At 40.7% G+C, this 15,533-nt stretch overlaps 1 protein-coding gene and 1 long non-coding RNA gene across 5 annotated transcripts in view; one reads left to right on the plus strand and one right to left on the minus strand.

The window, feature by feature from the left end:
* Positions 1 to 15,533, plus strand: part of ankrd12 (ankyrin repeat domain 12) — a 42,981-nt gene that overhangs the window by 6,967 nt on the left and 20,481 nt on the right. The window lies entirely within an intron of this gene.
* LOC117953711 lies at positions 1,857 to 14,077 on the minus strand. Its single transcript, XR_004658669.1, has 3 exons — positions 14,063 to 14,077; positions 2,566 to 2,569; positions 1,857 to 2,008 (listed from the first exon to the last, which is right to left on the minus strand). It is a non-coding gene; the product is annotated as an uncharacterized LOC117953711 (long non-coding RNA).

Here is a 15,533-nt window from a genome sequence, read left to right on the forward strand (position 1 = left end):
CTTGGCGTCTGCAAAACGGGTTAGCAACATTCATTCGCTCTCTGCACATCCATCATGCACTCAGTTTGCCCCGGGGCGTTTCAGAGTGTTATTGAAACCTCATCCTGCATTTGTGCCCAAGGTGCTTGGCTCATGCTCTCCCATTGACGTTTTGGCGCTCTCTTTCACAACTTTTTCTTCCTCAGAGGAACCGCGGTTGCATACGCTGTGTCCAGTTTGTGCTCTGCACATTTACATGGACAGGACTACAGTTTTTCAATGGATTGACCAGCTGTTTGTGTCTTGGGCTACCCCCACAGAGGCAAGCCTGTGACAAATAAAAAACTCTCATTGGGTTATGGAATCCATTGCTCTGGCCTTCATGTGTCAGGGTTTGCAGGCCCCGCAGAGCCTGCATGCTCACTCAACTTGCGGCCTTGCTGCATCCTGTTCCTTATTTAAAGGACATTTGTGCTGTGTCATTAAGGGGGATGGACCACTTGATCACCAGCCAATCAGGATGACTTAATGAGATAAATGCTTCTGAGGAATATGCATGGAGGCGTATCCCATAGTGAGAAATCTTACTCATGCTACTCTGAGAACCAGGGTTACGCATGTAACCTTAAGATATGATCAGTTTGAAATTTATTTTATTCTTTTTCATTTGGGATAGATTCGTTTTTCCTCACAGTTGATTTGTTTTTCAGGATGAGTGGATAAAACATTATAAATTTTCCATCTTATTGTTTTATTATTTATTAATTTGCCTTTGTGCCTAATGGGAAACTAGTTTGTTAAATGTGGGCACATTTTCTGATTGGCGAATAAATCTTAGAAGGTTATTTGCCACATGGTGAGTCAATGTTTGTTCCCAAATCTTCATTGGTGAAGGTGCAGCCACTTTCTTCTGTTCCTCTGCTGTGTGCATGTCATAGCTTTGCAGGGGCGGGCCGACACATGCAAATACACCAGACGCCAGCCACCGCGTCACTTGTTTACTGATAGCTAGCGTTTACCGATGGGTAGCACAATGAATGTAAATGTTGACTGATAATTAAACGTTGACCGACATGCAGGAAACAGAGTCTCAGTACACCCGTCTGGGAGCCTTGACGTACTTTCCGCGGTCAACTGTATGCTTATACCGGTGTTGATGTTCTGTGCGTTGTCGGACCCTTGCAGTCGCTTTCCTGAAACCGCTTGACGGGGCTGACGCAACTCCACAGAGGCGCGCAGCATGTTTTACCGTGCCTGGCTCCACCGCCTCTACCTGCAGATTGTCAGCTGTGTGTCTGCCTGGTATGCTTTTGGATGGCCCATTTTTAACTCGCCAGTCCTCATCAATATAGTGTCACGTAGCACAAAACGTTCTTAAATCCAACTTGCTGGTTTAAAAAAAAAAAAAAAAAGATGTATAACCCAATAAAGGAAAGGGAAAAAGCCAAACAGCATAATATGAGCACTTAATAGGGTGTGCCTATTTACATTTTTATCATGCAAAAGGCGTTTTGGAAAACTTATATATAATATTAGGCTAATCTGTCAAAATCCTGTTGTCGGTTAATGGTTAAACGGTTAATCATTAACAGCTCTACCAGCAGGACTTGCAACCCCAACCATAACATTTTGTCATGTAAACAAAAAACCCTGCAATTTAATATTTTGGCTGGTAAAAACAGAAATGCTTGGTCTGTGTATTATTATTTTTTCATCTATGTGCCAACTTGGCCAGTGAGTCAAAAAGTAAATTTTGGACACTGGGTAACGGTCATGGAGATGTGGGGTGTAAATGCAGTTCAGTGAAATGGAAAAGAAAGCGTTAAGCAATCGAGTAGTGATAGACCGATATATCGGGCTGATTTTTGCTTTTTTACGTGTATCGCATTGGCCGATATACGGCTGCTGCATTCACCGATAATCTTTCCCGGCATTATTTACAGACTTGCGTCCACAAGCAGCTCTGTGTTTCTGGAGACACTGCAGTTCACGTGCAGACCATGCACTTCCCCGCCCCACTAGCAGAGTGCTGGAAACACTTGTGTGCTAGAAGTTTGTTGCTTCTGTGTTATTGTTTATTCTTTTTAAAGAAATGGCAGAGCAGATTCCGAAAACAAATCCAGTGTGGCAGATTACATACTTGTTCCAACTCACCTATTTTCACTATTTGTTAAATGTAAATAATTATTTTTTAAGGTTTAATAAATGTTCCTTCTTTTAAATTGAGATTTTGAATTTTTGTTACCGTGTCATTTTTTGGGATGTAAATTGAGGGAGAAAAAGCAGTATTGGCTCCATATATCGGCTTAAGAAAATCGGCAGCCCGTATCAGTCGTCGGCTAAGGCTGAAAATCGGTATTACCAGTATAAAAATCCACATCGGTCGATCCCTACAGTTAAGTTAGCATTATTCTACTTGACAAAAGATAAAAATTAAGGTCTATAAAGGTGGACAAACTAATTTGCACCAGTGTGACTGAGCCTCAGCTCACTGAATATTTGAGCTTATTTTCATGTGAAGGAGTCAGTATGACTCGTAAAGTTAGCGTCCTGTGTGCTAATGACCTTTCTCTTGAGAGGCTTGACCTAGCTGGCGATTCTTGGGCTTATATTTTGTCTTCCAGGTCTAATTCTTTTGCCATCTTGCAGCACTTCATCAGCGACATGGGCCTGTTATGAATTATGGCTTTAATAAAGCTGTGAAAGTATTGGCCTTTAACATACTGTGAAAGCAGTTCCTCTTTTTTTGTTTTGAGTGATTACACCAGGGCAATATCTTCAGGGAAACCCCCCAAAACGGTCAATTTTTTTATTTTACTTTTCTTCCTTTTGTTTAAGACCTACCTTCTAGGCTTGGAGCAGTGTACAAATTGTCAAATATATTAGATATTAAGGTTCTATCAATCTTTTTTTTTTTAATTTCTTTTATTATTTTTTTGACATGTACTGTATTGCTTTTTATTGCCAATGGGTGAACATATTGGAACGTAACTTAAAGACTGAGACCATCCCTGACTTTCTCATTTGCCTAACAGCCTGTGGACTGATTTCTATGTAAAGGATGCTGGCAGATCTTTTTTCTAGGATAGTCTATAAGACGTGATGTTTATGCACACTTTTGAAACCCAGCACTGACCGTTTGCAACACTAGAGAACGTTGGCTAGAAATTGGAGTCCCCTAATGTCAACAAACAAACAACCGGCACACCACTCACCACAACAGAGTCATGCTGTGTTTAAGTTACGTTTATTTTGCAGTGGTGGTCCAGAGACAAACCTTCACTGTGCGGTATAGCATCTTAAATTCAGCCAGGGCCAGACCTAGCGCTGGGGGTTTGTGCATTGGTTTTATGCATCTTCCCTTCCCCACCTCTACGTCATGTTGCCGGCCTAGGCTTGGCAGTAAATTGCAGAGACTAGTGGCTCCAGGTCCTGGGTGGGTAATCGGGTCGAGGATTTCTTGTCTTAAAGTAGGCTACACACATTCTGACACCACAGCCTCTGCATGGGTTTTATCATGTAAGGGTGTTCTCTTCTCCCAAAGAGAGTTAGTTGGGTGAGTCCATAGCCGACTTTTTCCAAAAAGTTTTCTCAGACAGCCTGTAGATGCTGTTGGTGCTATTTGCAATGTAACTGAAGACTGTACTTTGATTTGAACTGTAAGTAAGTAAGTAAGTAAAATTGTATTTATATAGCACCTTTCACAGGTATAGGGCCACAAAGTGCTTCACAACAAAAACATTAATATCATAAAATACAGATAATAAAACACAAAAAAAGACAGTACATGATCATGAACTGTAGCAGTTCAATATGCCTCTTTGTTGAAGAGTGGGGCATTTTTTGTTAACTTCTCAGCTTAAGTGAATTATTATTTAATCTTAACATTGGATGTTTAACCATCCATCCATCTGTCTTCGTCTACTTATCTGGTGTTGGGTCGCGAGGGAGCAGCTCCAGCAGGGGGCCCCAAACTTCCCTTTCCAAAACCACATTAACCAGCTCCGACGGGGCGATCCTGAGGCGTTCCCAGGCCAGGTGCCTGAACCACCTCAACTGGCTCCTTTTGATGCAAAGGAGCAGCGGCTCTACTCCAAGCCCCTCACAAATGACTGTGCTTCTTACGCTATCTCTAAGGGAGACGCCAGCCCCCCTCCTGAGGAAACCCATTTTGCTTGTACCCTGGATCTTGTTCTTTCAGTCATTACCCAGCCTACATGACCATAGGTGAGGGTAGGAATGAAAACTTACCGGTAGATCGAGAGCTTTACCTTCTGGCACAGCTCTCTTTTTGTATCAACTGTGCGATAAATTGAATGTAAAACCACACCCACTGCACCGATTCGACGACCAATCTCCCGCTGAAAAGTGGCCCCACTCCAGCCCTGAGTGGCTCCATTAGTCTGGTAATAAACAGACATAATATTATGTTAATACCCTTGTTATATTGCTTATTACTAATGCAATACAATTTGGATGTAACGCTCTGACGCCGTCAGCACATTTCAAAATGATAAATGCTGGTTGAACCGGTTTGCATAAAATCCAGGGTTTCCCTGCAATTATACGACACATGCCCAAGCGATTTTGTGCACTAACTAAGTGATCATCTGGACAAGCCACCGCACGAGAAGTTTGTTGTCTTCTGCACACGTGCCACATGATGGTTTGAGCACACTGCAGCAAAATCCATGTCACAGCCACAACACACATAATGCATGTTGCGCGCACAACGGCAGCTGCTTCTCACATGTTAGTGAGTGTGTAGTGGCAAGAGAGAAAAAAAAAAGAGGGACGTGTGTGTCGGGGAGTATGAAGTTAGCACTAATGTTTTAGCTTTACATGTTACAGTGTAGTCTGTGTACAGTTTTATTGCTTGGGGAATAAAAGCTAACTCCCAAGTCTGTCTTGCTTGCTACCTTCTGGTTGAACAAAAAGAAGTTAGCCACTTAGCTTTTAACAACTTCAGCACAGGCTCACTTAAGGTGGGCTGACTTTTTTTAAGTTGGACCAGCTATTCTAATTTTAGGGACAAGCTGCTGCTCCAAGTTTTGCTCTAGTGATTGCTTTCTCCTTGCAACTGAATGCCACTAAGCTTTATGTAAATAATTGTCAGATGACATCACCCCTATGCAAATTAGCATGGATCTTCATTTGCACCAAAGTGCTCTAAAAGCTCGTACACCAGACCTGACCGGCAAATCCAGAAATCGACCTTGTTCTTATTCCTTTTAACTTGATTGTAAAGGTTGTAACGAATTAAACAAAGAATCCCCAAATACAGGGAGCCATCTTAAATTCTGCTCTGTATCACTTTTACCTCAAGTGTAAGACCACTTGCGTTGCAGTTCAAACAGACTGTAAAAGCACTAGTGCTGTTTCTGATATGAAGTGACTCTAGCCAGGCATCTGCGTCTTCCAAAGGACCAGCAAGCGTGTGTGTATGTCTTTGTGTGAAGAGGGTGGAGCCTCCTGATTACACAACATGTGCTAGCGTTTGCCAGCAGCAAAATGTGTGCAGAACATTGTTTTTGTTTGGTACGTTGAGTGTAGAATCTCAATGTGTAACGGCTGATGATGCCTCCATAATCCACCATGTGCTTTTAAAGACGAGAGTCTGCGACCTTCCTGCTGGGAATACAGCATGACATAACAGAAGAAAAGTAGAGGTAGAAAAAGCTGTGTTGTAATATTACAACGTTGTAGGGTTTTAATTATTAACAAACCCTTAAATGTTCCTTTTTATGAATGAGCAGGGAAAGAGATAAACGTGTGCGTTGATAGTTACAGTGGGGGGAGACCATTTGGCAACTGGCATGAGGTTTGGTTTCTTGTGGTTAATTATTGACAGTGGTATGATTAAATATCCATGCTGTTTTAATACTATGACACACATAATAAAGGCAGTCTTGTTATTTTTATATATATATATATATATATATATATATATATATATATATATATATATATATAGACACACATTGACATCGCTGCTTCAGAATTTTAATCAGTGTCCTGTTGTCATAATTACATGACTACAGAGCTGTCTGCTCTACTGAACTTAACCAAATGTTAGTCCTCTTTCGCTCTCTCTCTCTTTTGAGGGTGAGCAACTGGAACAGTGACAGGACATCAATGACTCACAAAGTCATCATTACTAAATAAACAACAGCGCAAGTACAGCGGTTTCTCCTCAAGCAGAGTGACAAACTGGGATGAAAGACTTGACTGCTTTTTACTATAAAACTGTGGAATATGACAGCTACGGTTGCGTGGAAAATAGCGTTGTTGGCACTGCATTTAATGAATTTACTGTTTCTCAGACCCCAGAAGTTAGCACACCATGCGGCCCTACTGCCGCACTCCCCGCTGCACGAGACAATGTATTCACTTAATAAGCTTTATTCACTTACTGTTTAAAACGTTCTCCAGGTTAGTGGGGGTGCATACCGCCCAATACCAACATGGAAAAAAACGTGTATATTGTTTTGTTGCTAAACTGTATGTAAAATGAGCTGTGTTGTTAAATCACCTGTTTTACATATCCTTGGGTGCCGTCTATGTGCTAGAGTGTCCTTAGCGGTGGTTAGCTAGCAGTTAAGACCCCTTGATCTATACATTTTTTGTTCATATTTTGGCACAGTGTTTACCAATGAAAAGTAGTGTTATGCATCTGGAAATGTTTCATTAACTATGTGCAATATCTGTCAAGCTTAATGGACTCCCGGTAATAAAAGACAGACATGTTCCAGCAAGAATATGATCTGAAATTTGGGAGAAATTAACATGGGCAGGCATGATTACGGCTTTCTTTGTCTTTAGCATGTAGCAACATGTGCTGTGCAGTGGATAGTAATGTAATATAATGCACTTTCCACCGTCACAAATTGCAGATAAAGGCTTCTAAACCAACATTGCAGCATTTTATTTTTGTTCAGTTAAATGTTATTTATCCATATGCAGTAGTAAGGCAAGGAACATGTATTTATATAGCCCATACACAAGGCTGTTTCAAAGTGCTTTACAGACATTTATTAGAAATGTCAAGCTTAGGTTAATTAGAAACATTAAATATAGTTAAACCAAAAGTCAACATTTAAAATAGAATTTAAATAGTCTCTAAAGTCAGAGGGAAAGGAGGGAAATTACTCAATATCCTGGATAAAGTAGATAGCTTTAAAAATTAAATTAAACAGGAGTTTTGTTGTCAGTGCAATGGAAAAAACAGCGGTGGAAAAAGATGAGGTGATGTTTGTATGATATTAGTATTTTCATGATGTAACCGAGTATGTGTACGGCTGTACAATCTAGTTGTTGAATTACGTAGGAGTTATGTTTCCCAACTGGTCGAAGGTATTCTCATTTCCAGATGACAATATTCCTCAGTTTCTGGCCACTTCTAACTAAAGTTGCTCTGAATCTAGTTTTGGATCTTTTTTAAATGACAAGTATTTTGTCAAAAGGGAGAACAGAGGTGGCCATTTGTGGCTATGGTACTGTAACAATTTAGTATTGTGGCTACATCTGCATCACTGTAAAAAAAACTTCAGTCCAGTACTGCTGCACATTTATTTGTTGCCCAATAGAAGTTGAAATTCTTGGCAAAATATTTAGACCCGGGTCAGTATACTGGGATAGATTAGTGTTTGCCAGCATTAGCCATCCAAGCAACACTTATTCTGAAATTACAGTAAAGGGGGAGGTTACTTTTGTAACTGAAAGTGTGTTTATTGTGCACTTTATTGTTATATGTGAGGTTGTCGGACATCTGTCCATATTCTGTAAAAGTTTAAGTGACAAGATCATAAGATCCTGAATATTTGGTGTCTTTCTTAGTTTTCTGTGACTGAAAATTTGAGATGTTACTTCTGTGATCAGCATTTTCACTTATTGGCATTGACCAATCATTTAAAGGAAATTTATTATCTAACCTATGTAGTTGCAAATAAAGCCTGGATTTGCTAAAAGAAAAGCTGGGGTGTTTAAAATGGAGTTTCTCTACTCTGGTTTTCTTCTCTAGGAGTGAGCATACTGCTTTGTTGGCAAATTATCTTTTTGATCACTTGCATTGTGTAGCAAGAACACTGGGAGAAGTTTAACCAGTGTAGACATTTTATTATTATTAATGTGCACAATAAAGTAGTATAAGTTAACCTGCTGAGTGTGCTCTCTAGAGGGAATGACTTGTTTAGCTGCATTGTCTTAAAGCGCCCATATTATGCTCATTTTCAGGTTCAGTTGTTGTTCAATTGTATTTTGAGGTTGTACCAGAATAGGTTTACGTGATTTCATTTTCCAAAAAAACACCATATTTTTGTTGTACCGCCCACAGCTAGCATGCTAGCGCTAGCATGTTCTACGGTTATCCGCCTCTTCTTTGCTAGTGAAGAAGAAAACTGTGCAGATTTTGAACAGCTCACCTGGAGACTGAAGGCAGAGGACATTCAGAAACCCGTATTTCACTCAAAACAGCATGGATAGTTTTCTTTCTTTTAAAATACACTGAAGAATACACTGAAATTAAACTACTAATCTTTATGCTGCATAATTATTGATGAAAGGCTTTGTTTGCTTGTTATTCTGTATTCCTTCCAGTCTAAAGACAGAGACGCTGATCAACCTTTTTATAAGCTGGCCCCACCAAAGCTTACGCTGGCACTGCAAATATGTGGCTTTGGTATCGCTCAGGCATACGTGTCGTGCCGTGATCGGATCTCACCAAAAGTAATATGGCAAGTGTAGATGGTGTCGTGTCTTTTAATGTCACGATGAAAACTGACGAAACATTTCTTTCCATTGTTTATTTTCAGTTGGAGGCCTGCTAGTGGCTTATATGGAACCCAGTAGATTGGAGATACCTTAAGGTTGTGACACATTGTTAGGGATGTGTTTTGTTTTATAGTTATGTGGATTTCAGGGACAAAGTTGCAGCAGTTTTGGTGTCGATAATATTTGTTACACAGATTTTTTAGATGATAATTTTTTACCATTTGCGAAACAGATAAAAATCCCTCAATGTACAACATTAAGACACCTAGACCTTGAGGAATGTGATGGAAAGCCAAACCCGCCGGAGGGGGAAACTCTCTGCTCTCCATTGACTTCTTTGCGTGAATGTGCCTCCTCATCAATTCAGTCTCCTAGCAAACAACAGAAAAATGCCTTTTAAAGGTCCCATAACATGGTGCTCTTTGGGTGCTTATATATAGACCTTAGTGGTCCCCTAATAACATATCTGAGGTCTCTTTCGCGAAATTCAGCCATGGTGCAGAATTACAGCCACTAGAGCCAGTCCCACATTGACCTTTCCTTAGTATGTGCCATTTCTGAGTCTGAAGCTTTTGAGGGGGTGGCAAGGTGTCGCCCACAATGTCTCCTCTCTCATGGGTGCGCCAATTTCTCTTGGCGGGCAAAGCAAACGAGAGGCAACCTTGCCCCTTATGACCTCATAATAATTCCAGATCCGCCCATCTGATTCCCAGTGCTCCTTTTTACCTATCGCCATTTTTAGCCACTTTAGGCAGGCTGGGGGAACGCATATTAATGTTAAAAAACCTTAAAGTGAAATTTCATCCCATGGGACCTTTTTTAAGCTGCTGTGTGGTGAGAGCTAGCCACCATGACATGGTTGGTACCATCGTCTAGTTTTTATGATACCAATATCTGGATATTGAAGTTTCCTTGTAAGTTGAAAGCAACAGTTCCCCAGTATTTGGTCCAGTCATGTGTGCTTGTCACTGTGGAGGAAATAATACAACGAAACCCACGCCTAGGTCCTAACCTTTGCTCTAATCCTTCCCGCGTTCCCCCTCCCCTCATTTTTAACCCATAATCAGCAGTGAAGGCTTCATTGTTCTTGCTTGCTGTTGGGTATCTGATCGTTAACCTACATTCAGAGCGGTGGTAGTACGTTTTCTAAGGCTCTCGGACCAATTTAATGGGTGTGTTTCTGTGAGCTGATCTTTATTTGGCTGCCAGTAAAGGTAACCCTATTTATGCCTCTAGTTTACAAACATTAGGCTATTTTTTATGAGACTTTTTATGGGGATGCACCAATGCCAGTTTTTATAGATCAAGTATTTGCTGATATTGAATACCGATAAGAGTATTTAAACTGATAAGAGACATTGGGCTAACACAGCTACTCCAAATATCAGTGAAGTTTTTGGGCTTTTTTACAAAACAGCTTTGGAAACAAGTTTTTTCTGATATGGTGATGGCTATGAGGTTTTGTACACTGAGAAGACGTTGAAACACAATATTATTACGACTGGTTTTCAAGTGCAATCATGCATCGGGCAATAGCCTGGTTATTTTTTTACAGCCAGAAATCTCCAAACATCTGGCATTGCTCCTCTTCTGTTGCCTTTACCTGCTCGACCAAGAAGTTAATGTCACATTGCTATGAGGCGGTATCGGGTGTGGTAGTATTGGAGTAATTGTATGACTACGGGTACATGCGCACGGCATTGGGCCAATACTCTATATATTGTAAAAACAATTGTGCATCCCTAGCTTTTGTTTTGTGTGCTTGCCATGCCCTAAGCCTTTCCCTCAAATGTAGGACTATTCATGTTTTTATGGAAGCTTTTTTTGTTATAGCTAATGCTGTGAAACAGTTCAGCAATCACTCTTACGCATAAGAATACACATTTAGGACACACAAAGTACATTATGTCCAGTCTAATGCTGGGATTTTCATTAATTCAATCTGAAAAGTTGGTGTCCTGGAAGTATTTTTTGCCCATATTAACATGATTTGTCCTAACTGAAATTGAAGAGTAAGTTTCAATAGATTGGGTAGAACATTATCATTTGGTCCACTTGTGCTAAAACAGTTTCCCATCAAAATTAATAATCATTAATTTATTTTTTTAAAGATTATTTTTAGGGGGCTTTTCCCTTTTTGTTATAGTGACGGTGGATAGACATGTAAGGGGGGGAGAAATGGGGGGGATGACACGCAGCAAAGGGCTGCAAGTTGGGACTAAGCCAACATGGGGCGAACGCTCCTACTGGGTGAGCTAGACGCTGCCCCTATTTTGACAGTTTTTCACCAGGAGGTTTAATTTTGTGCAGCAAAGGCCAAAAGAAAGGTTGGCTAGTGCCTAGATCAAAATGATCAGTTTGTGTGACACATTTGCAACAGTTGTACTGTGCCTGTTAAGACATTTACTTACCATTAGCAACGGAAGGCCATGCTTTTCCCATATGGGGGAGCTTGAACCAGAGCCTCTCCACCTCTTCACAGGAACATTGCTGGCTCATTTTTGCAACCAGTCAACCACTGGAACAAAGGGCCAACACTCTGGTTGGAGGAGGCATGTTTTGTCTGTCTGGGGTTAGGGTAGTGAGAGGTGAACAGACTCCTTGAGGCATTCACTGTCACTTGCTGTTTGTTTATCCATGTTAAAATAAATTCAGATAACCCAGTGATGGGAGGATAAGAGCTGCAGTTATTCTGTGGATAAATTGCTATGTTATGCTAAATGTTGTGCATTTGAATTTAGGAAACGGTTCATCAACATGCTTATCTGTGTTTATTTCTTGTATATTTTCAAGAGTAATTTGCACGTTAGTGACTTTGTGCCCTTTATTTTGTGCATTTTACTCGGATACCCCGGTCTATGAGATGTACAGTGTAACAAGCACCCCAACAACTGGCCTGGCTTGCATATTACTATGGGGTTATTGCTGGAACTAAGTATTATTTTCATCAGTAGTTAATCTAGTATTGTATCCAATAAATGTTTTGCTCCATTAAATATTAAATGCATAAATAAAAAACACACGTTACCAGATCTTTTGATTATTGTTTTTAAACTGATAACTTAATCTGACTAACCTTCACAAACCTTATGTTCAATTTATAAAGACTTTAACAATTAACTTAACCAGCATATTGGGGTTTTACATTTAAAAAATGGAATTAACCATTTGTCATAAAACAAAAGGCAGTTGATACATTTTCAATTTTAAACAATTATTTGGATTACTGACATATTAAAATATGCCCATGTTTTGTCTTCACCAGGAAAATGACTGGACTGGGCATTTTTAGGGCATATAACAGATTTGCATATAACAGTGCGAGGTATTTTTATTAAGCAGGCACATACGTGTGTGTGTGTGTGTGTGTGTGTTAGGCTTGGCCCTTTGCTGGGTATTGTTGCCTCTACCCCTCTCCCCTAGTCTCAGTAGTAGGGCCTATGCGCCTGGCTTTGTCTTGCTACTCATTAGGGAGGAGGCACGGAAGGCTGGGAGTGGATGTGAAGCTGAGAGAGACCTCCCCCATCATTTAGCCTGACGGCATACAGGACCACACCACGTGACCGACTGTTTACTGTCGCAGCAAGCATAGCTCCTTGTGCGTTACACGATTTGCCTGCCTGCTATTGTAGGACACATCAGACTCTAGCTTTAATGTAGATGTAAAACATTTTTTGTTCATAATCCCCTTGTTTTTATTTCTACTGGTAAATAACATTTTAAACACAGTGATGTACCTAGTACTTGCTTTCCAGTTGGTTCCGTTGTGTTTTTAGTCGTAAGCCACATGGTAAACCAGGGGAAAATCAAATGTATTGTCTATATGGTGTGTGTGACAGCTCACAGCAGGCAGTACACTGGAAGCTGTAGTGGAGTAATGTTGCTGCTGCTGGTGGTGGCGGCGGTGTACTCTGTGCGCTTTGTGTCAGGCTCCATGCTATTCTTAGAACTCTTCCCTCCCTGTCCTATCCTGCAGTCTGTGGATCAAGTTACTGTACTGTGTGCACTTCATCTATCCCAGCTACACCACTCTTCAACCTCCCCAACTCTTCAGACCCCTAAATCGTTACTCACGCAAGGACATGCACTAAAGCAGTCGCTCTGCTGTCAGGGCCAACATGCTCCAGCTCTACAGGGAAATGGTTGTTATTGTTGTTAATCAGGAACCAGTGGAGTTAAAGTGCAGGAACACCAGGTTATAAATAAATACAGAGACATCTGCCTCTTGGAGGGAGAAGCTATGCAGCCAGCACACTTTACTTGGGATTTCACTGTTCATTCAGTATAGGTGATATTTTAGAAAAATTCAGATCCATATTTGTTAAGGGGTTGTCATGTCCAGGCTTAAGTAAGATAATTTTGAAACTCATGCTTATTTATTTAATGATTTTTTTCGTTGACCAGCAAGCAGGAAACGGAGTCTCAGTTCACTGTCTGGGAGGCTCTGACACACTTTCTGCAATTCGTGTCCACAGACTGCTGTAGGCTTGTACCTGTTAATGTTCTGTACATTTTCGGACAAATGCACCCACTTTCCTGAAATTGCTTGTGAGACTGACACAAGTCCACAGCGCCGTGTAAGTCCGAGCTTGTCTCCACTGCCTCCACCTCCAGGTTGTCAACTGTGTGTTTTGGAATGAAACGATACTGGCGGATATCGCTCGTATCCCCCCTCTTTTTTTTTTTGACGACGACGACGTAGTTTAGGCTGCAGGTGTGTCTTGCTAAGTTGGCCGCCTTAACTGCAAAGTGCAGCGGAACACCCTGCTGTTACATTGGAATTAAGTGGGTTAGGTAAATGTTTTAACTGGTCAGGATCCAATGTCAAACTAATCTCAACCTTATTCTGTGTGAACTGCAGTGGTCATCAAGGCAGAGTTTGATCTAGACTTGGAACAGCCCAAGGTTAAAATGGCAGTGAACGAGAATGCCAAACTGGCGAGTGTCCAAATACCTCTGTAATTATAGTCACACTCCTCACCTTGTCTCTGGCCAGATTGGAGTCCTGTCAGCGTTTGTTTTCTGGTCTGGTCCCGGGCTGTCCATAACTCTTTAATACCCCCCTTACACTAGCCTCTTTACACTAACGTGTTCACTGCGGGATGCTCAATTCTCCTATTCAGCTGCCTGAATGACGGTGCTGCTATATACTGGCTATCTGCTGACTAATGGAGCTCTCACTGACCTCAGCTGAGAAGCAAGGCTGTGTGTTGGAAAAACGATACCTGTCAACACTGTGCTATTACTTAGGATCAGCAATGGTTTTAAAGGTATTTCAAGAAAAAAAATGTTCCTTTTGAGAAGACTAGTCTACTTATTGCTGGTAATTTTGTGCTGAAAAGCAGTACAACTGTCTGGAAAGGCAAATGGCACACGTAACTCTTGAACCATTTTCACACAACTGACTGTGTAAACCTTTTTCATCTAGAATGTCTTCAGCTTGAGAGGACAATGCAAGTTCAGATTCATGTCCACCATCACTTTTGTTGTTCTTGGCTCCACTTGTCTTCCCTCTTGGTGTGGTTTGTTTGGGCAGGTGTGAATGCAGCAATCGTTCTCGGATGCACACCAAAAACGTACCAAGATCTCCTTTAAGAGGTCGTCTTAGTACGCTTGCAAACAAACTCTGGAGCGGTTTGCTTATGGGGAGAACCTCAAACCGCCCCAACTAATGGATGGATGGATGGATTTAGTTATTTTTTACTGCGAAATATATTGCAATATGAAAAAACTCATTTTTACAAGATGACATAAATAGCTCTATTTGGAAATTATAAATCATTTTGAACTTTAATACTTTACAAACACCAAAGCAAGTAAGCGCTGTGAATACTCTTCTGAAGAGGTTTTGGAGAGGGAATTGAAGTAGAGATAGACTGACATGAGGCCATTGTATTTGTAAAATGCTACAAATCGAGGCTAAAATGAAGGATGTTAACAATGCATGCATGTTGCTTCCTCTAAATTTCAGGTTGTGGCCGACTAGCAGGGCCTGCTTTGGTTGTTTGATATATTGATAAACGTTGATTGTGATTGGTGGTTAGCTGTGCATGCAGAGCCTGCATGTCACTCACTAAAAACAAACTGAGTATCAAAGAACAATTAAATCAGTGAAAATTACGTCATATCAGACACAGACTGCTGTTGTAGATTAGTGATACATTTCCAGTATTGTGGCTCTGATCCGTAATGTTTGTTTGTTTGTTATCAAGCAGCAAAGAATTTGTTATTGGCTAATTTCCATCTTCAGTCCAATAGACAGGTTGGAGTTACAGTAAAAAAGACATAGGATAGTAACATTTAGTATATTAAAAACAAGAAACAAAAAGAAAAGAAGGGAGAATAGAAAATACAGGACAATTAGTTAGTAGCCAAATGGAAAGACAAGTTAGAGGTGGTTATAGGGCTGCACAAATAATCAAATTTTAATCACAATCACGATTTTGACTTCCCACGATGAAATTTGCATGATCGAGCGATTTATTTATTTATTTTTATTTTTTAAAGCGTCATTTCATAGAAAGCTCTGTTTTTTTTTTTGCATAGCGCATCCACTGCTCCGTAAACCCCTGTCTGCTCAATTTCCAGTCAGTTGTTCCCTGCATCGCACAGCTTAGTTTCTAGATGTAGACAGTCACAGAGGACAGAGTAACGGGAGGAAAATTCAACAATAGTCGGTTATACGTCGGTCTCAAGGTTTACCAGTTTACCAGTAAACGCAACATTTTGTCCCGTCTGTTGTTTTTCAGACAATAGCAGTGACCAGTGCTGGTTGGCGCTAGTAG

This window comes from Etheostoma cragini, chromosome 12 (genome assembly GCF_013103735.1).
Source record: "Etheostoma cragini isolate CJK2018 chromosome 12, CSU_Ecrag_1.0, whole genome shotgun sequence".
Lineage (NCBI taxonomy): Eukaryota > Metazoa > Chordata > Actinopteri > Perciformes > Percidae > Etheostoma > Etheostoma cragini.